This window comes from Apaloderma vittatum, unplaced genomic scaffold (assembly GCF_000703405.1).
Source record: "Apaloderma vittatum isolate BGI_N311 unplaced genomic scaffold, ASM70340v1 scaffold8558, whole genome shotgun sequence".
In the NCBI taxonomy this organism is placed as follows: Eukaryota; Metazoa; Chordata; class Aves; order Trogoniformes; family Trogonidae; genus Apaloderma; species Apaloderma vittatum.
In genome coordinates this window covers 33,819-39,595 of record NW_009732360.1, presented here as the reverse complement: position 1 = coordinate 39,595, position 5,777 = coordinate 33,819, and positions in this window count along the sequence as shown.

The window sequence follows — 5,777 nt, the reverse complement described above, 5'->3', positions numbered from 1 at the left end:
TAGAGCAGGCTGTAATTATATGTTATAGATTAGGCTTAACAGAAAGGCTTTCATGCTCCGCTTTTGAAATCCGCCTGTTATGTAGCCACAGATGCAAGATTTGAGAAGCTACAGGCAGTCTAAGCAAGGATTGCTTCAACAGTCCAGAACAAGAGCATGTACTGGGCAGGGACATACCATGGCTAGTTTGCATTTAACAGTCACTGGATTAAATGCATAAAACAGTTTAAGGGCAGAATTTAGGAGTCTCTTCTCACATGAACTCTCTCCTGTTCACCAGCTGTTTGGCCCTGTAACTCATGCTCTCCCGGCTATCCCATGAGACGAAGTTCATGTGCAGACTCTGACTACCTAAAAGAGTTTATAGCCTGGTAGCTGGTGTTCTTGGTTTGAGGAAATGTGAATTTTGAGCTTCTTCCCAAGCTGGAACTAGAACTTGAGTTTCCTGGGCAAGTGCCTAAGATATCAGTGCAACTCATTTTCCAGTTCAGTCTTGAAAGCAGGAGGTGAGATTTTCTAACGCTGCTAAAGGGACAAGGTATATTTCTATTCAAAAGAGAGATCTCCAGATCACAGTCCCAAGCTCACCAGGGTTAAACTCCTACAGTTCTGCACCAAACAGTAAAACTCAGAAGAGAGAGAGAGAGGAGTTCAAGCATATATTTCTCAGTATTTTCTGTGGGCGGGCTTTGACTTGCTAGTGGTTGTGAATCCCATTTCCACACAGCTACTTCCTCACGTGTTGTATAGGTCAACAAACTCATGGGTGGACTTGCTTCATCTTCTTTGTTTTATTATCTGCAAAAAACTGTGTAGTTGGCAGTTATTCCTTTTTATAAATTATTAGTTATTGTATCACTTTTCTACAGAATGAGGCGTGCTGACATGTTTTCTCCATTTCATACAGAAAACAGAACTATTCCTGATAATACCGATTATTTTGTAAGTATCACACAGTTCTTCCTAAAATTTTACTTTTCTTTCACTTCTTGATGTGTGTTAATATTGTCTATATCGGCTATAACGCTAGTAACAGAAAATGTAATCCTCACTGCTTTTTAAGGCAAAATAAATTTTTAAGTATATATGAGAATTTTTACTTTGTTTTAGTGGGAGCTAGATTAGAGAAGTGACTTGCATGCTATGGTCTGAATCTAAAATACACCTTTGTCGTAAGACCATGTGAAAATAACAGGAGGCAAGCTGAAATGATAAACCACAAGGTTTAATATGCAACCAATGCAAACGAAAGCTTTAAAAAATAACAGCAGACATTTCAGTATCTTCCCGTTTATATCTGAAAGCTGGTTTTGAGTTTCAGCTCAGGTATGTAAGAAAAGAATACAAATACCTTATAAGTCAAAGAAAGATTAAAAGAAAGCACAAGCATATTGCTTAATAAGCAAGCCGAACAAGTAAAGGATGAGTAAAGAAGGTTGATGCAATCAATCCTCTGGCTGCTTCTGGCTTCCTAGAAAGGGTAATTACAATCAAATGCTATCAGCTAGAAGGTAGTAACAGCACAGAATAGAACGGAGCGGGAACAGCCAGGGAAATATTTACTTAGGATAAAGCACTTAAAGAAGTATTTGAAGTAATTTCTGAGACATTAATTGATTATCTTTGGGAACTCCTGGGAGTCCTGAGTTCCTAAAGCAATGGAAAAGAACAGTGGTAGGCTCAGTTTCTTATAAGAATGCAAGCAAATCCTGAGGATTCATTGGATACCTGGAGAGATTACTAAACAAAGACAATTTGAGAGCATCTTTTGGAAATAAGTCTGATTATGTAAAAAAATTGCTAATGTTAACATGAAAAATTTTATCAACTCCTCAAACCAAAGTAACTTCCTCCTCAGCACAAATATAACCTTATGACGGGGGAAAAGAAAACAGTAGATGTGATGTATCTTGATTTTTGTTAGGTCCCTGACATTTCCCAGAAGACAGTCATACAAGTAGAAACCTGGAAACCTAGACGAAAATATGTTAAGTGTTTGCACAGTTGATTGAAAAAAAAAATCCTCAGTCGACACCAGCTGACAGTAGTCTGTGAGTGAACTGCAAAGAGTTATGCAGCAGAAGAGCCTGTGAAGCCACGTACCCTGCAGGGCTCAGTCTAGGGCGTGGTGTTTTTTTTTTATGCACTGTTATAAAAAGGCAAATCTCAGCCTGAAATGTACTGTCAAGAACACTTCTTGGAGATCTTCTTGATGTTGTAATAAAGACACGAACAACAAGGAGAGAGTTCACAGGGAGGTAATGCTGGGGATACAAAGTTCAAAATCTTTTAAGTTGGTTGACAACTTGGGAAAGCTTTAAAGGATTGCACCTCCTAGATGAGAGGACTAAAAGGAAATACAATTATAGGCATTAAACATAATAAAGGTTGAAATAAAGGGGATAGTAATAATGTTTTCTAGTGACCTTGGAGAGTAAAACAAATAAGGTTTATTTCATAGCACTCAGGAAAAAAAAACATGAACTGAAAAGGACAGTTAAGCAGTGGAAAACACCCAAGGAAGCTATCGATTCCCTATTACTAGTGACCTCAGTAAGAGATTAAAATAAACTTCAGGAAGGATCTAAGTGCAATGGATGCACCTTATACTGTTTGTAGGTGCAACATATTACTTCCAAAGACACCAGGCAGCCTCAGTTCATGTCACTCGGCACTGATCTCAGCTCTGCGCTGTCTGTGCACGTCTCCTCCTCAAGGAAGCCAGCAGTTATATTCCAGCATGTAAACCTTGAGTATGAACGACGGAGCAGGACTCAAGAGAAGAATCTTGAACAAGCCTAGTACAAGTGTAGGGACACATCCAGAGACATCCTGAGTAATTCTGAGCACCACATTTCTGGGGGCTCCACTGTTCAATACATACATGCTACCAACATTCTCCTGGACCACACATTTGCCAGCATGAATTCCCCCAAAAATTTCATGTTTTAATTTTGAAGTGTGACATTTGTGATGAGCTAGTTAAAATATTCTTGCAAGTAACATATGCAAACAGTCACTACAATACAAATACCACATGGATAATACTATAATGAAAGACACAGTTTCAAAAGCCTGCAATGAACATGAAATTAAACACTTAATATATTTTTAGCCAAATTCAAAAAGGGACCTAAACTGACCTCCCAAATAGCTATTTTATTAATCTAAACCAAAAGTTTAGATCTTTAAAACTATTTTCCAACCCTTCAGTTTCCATCAGAAAATTTCCTGTGCAGCAAAATATCTGGTTCTGGTAATCAAATATTTGCAAATATGAAATTAATCTTGAAATTAACTGTGTATTTCTTCTTCTACCTAGAAGAAAGATTTAACAATGAAGGGCAAGAGTGAGTTACAATCTTCCTCCAAAGTATCTGAGGAGGAAGAAGATGATTATGAGACTGTCAGTTCTTCCACTTTGGAGGCCATCCATGCTTTAAGAATCCTTCCTGCCAAACCTCTACAAGAATCTGAATATGCAGGTAACTTTTCCCATCTGTGGAAATAAGGCACACCTAGAGGTACATAGGAGCAGTACAGACTTGGGGTTTTCAGTCTGGGTATTTTGTTAAAATTAAATGGTTCAACTGAAAAAATAAACCACTGCTGGGCAGGAACAAGAGAAGAGCTTTGTCTGCATCTTCATATTCATCAGTTACCCTTATTTCCATAAGATTATGTTAAATTAATAATTACAGGCTGCTTTTGTAATTTTAATAATACTCTCATGGGAGAAATTCTATGAACCCTTTCCACCTGGAATGTGCAACAAACTGACTGGTCAAACCCACACGCATTTCAGAAAAGCCCACTGCAATTCAAGCCTAGAAACCTTAAGGATGGAAAACGTATTAAAGGACACATGAAACTTTCCTCCACATGATAATTTGCAGACGAAGAAATGTGGTATTATTTTTAAAGGCAGTCTCTGCCACTTTCAGTAGCAGTAATAAGCAATTACTTTGAGTGTATTTGTCAGGCATTCTTAACCTTGCAAGATAGCTGCATTAATCAAGTTTTGGTTTACTAAAGCCACTCTAAGACACGTTTAATACCCAAGCATATATAGCCAATTAATATCCTGTTTACAGAAGTGAAATATCATCCTAGCTATCCACTGCTCAAAGTCATTATAAATGCTCTGTGGAGGTTTTAAAATTCTTAAAAAACTGGGAGGGGAAATCCTAGATGAGGAAGAATGGAAACCAGAAACCAAAAATATCTGAAAATACAGGATAAATATATGTATGAAAGCTTGCTCCAGTTCACAACAAAGTCAGCAAAGATATTTCTACTGATTCGGGTGGGAGTTAGTTTGATGTCTAAACAAGTAGAGACAGCTTTTAACATTGAGTAAATTTATCAGTGTGTGAGCAGATGACAGTCTAAACATTTAGATATTCTACATTATGTTCCAAAGGCTCATTTGCACATTTTATTTGGAACTCTGAAGTAAATGCCAAATACTGGTTTTATCTTGGTTAGCAGTAAAGACTTCCAGTCAGCAGTCATAATCTTTTGTTGTTTATACAAGACTGTCCCGGAATACCAAAACACATTAGAATAAAAATCTGTGTGTTATGCCCAGTAATTAAAAGGTGACAGGATATAAGAGTGAGGAAAGGTCTGAAAATATATTTCAGAAAGGCAAAACTCAGTGCTAAGGTCTCGTTTTGTCATCTTTCTTTATTAAATAACAACGCCCTTGAGATATAAAATTAATGGCTCGAAAACACATGCCAGTGTACAACCTTCGTATTTCTTTTAGACGGCCATGGGTGCAGTATTTATTAAAGGCTAAAGTAAAAATTTAGAAGCTCTCCTCCACCCCTCACAAAACCGGGACAACACAGCAGCTTTGTCAAAGAAAAACGTTCAAATGAAAAACAAATTCACTAATCTATTCACAGGTTAGGTCACCCTACCTGTGTGCCAGTTTATGAAGGCTTTATTTCGTTAACCACAGTGAGGAGGTTAACCATAAATCTATTACCAGGGTCATGCTTATGTCCTCAATACAGCTACTAAAATAACAGTTAAGTTCTGAAAAGGAAAAAATAAAACGCTATAAAAATGGCAACATATGACCTGAAAAATATATTTTGAACATTAAAACCTCTTCTTAAAACATAGTATTACTGAATTACTCAGGCTTGCTTTTTCTTCCTCTTTTACAGATAAACGTTGTTTAAGGCCTTCAGGTACCACTTCCCCTCACACACCTCAGCCCCCTCGATACTCAGCCGTAAGTAGAGATCATAAACCCTACTCACAAAGAGATTTCCCCTTTTCTGTAATACCATTTCCAGTTAAGCGCAGTCTATTTCAAGTCTTTACCACATAACAGTTGATTGTACAAAGTCGCACAAGTTCTTTTCCTCTTTCATTGTGCACCAGCGTCCTCACCACTTGTTTTCACTTGCTGATTCCTGGGGATCTACCAAGTACTGGAGGCACCCCAGTCAGGAACAGTGCTATCTCTACCAGGCATAGCTTCAATGATGGCTAACATCACATCTTGACTCTGTTTTATCCACAGAAACACACATCTGTTCTGAAGGGGAGGAGCCTGCCAAATGTTAGAGGTATAACAAAAAAAAAAAAAAAGTACTCATTTCTGCAACCAGAAATAGAAACTGTTGCTTCCATAAGCAGAGATTGCAGATGATGGAATAGAAGTGGTTTTCAGAACAGCAGCTGCTTTCCAAAATAATCATACTGCAAATTTTGCAATGCTGTTTCAACTATGTAACATCAAAGTAATTATTACAAAA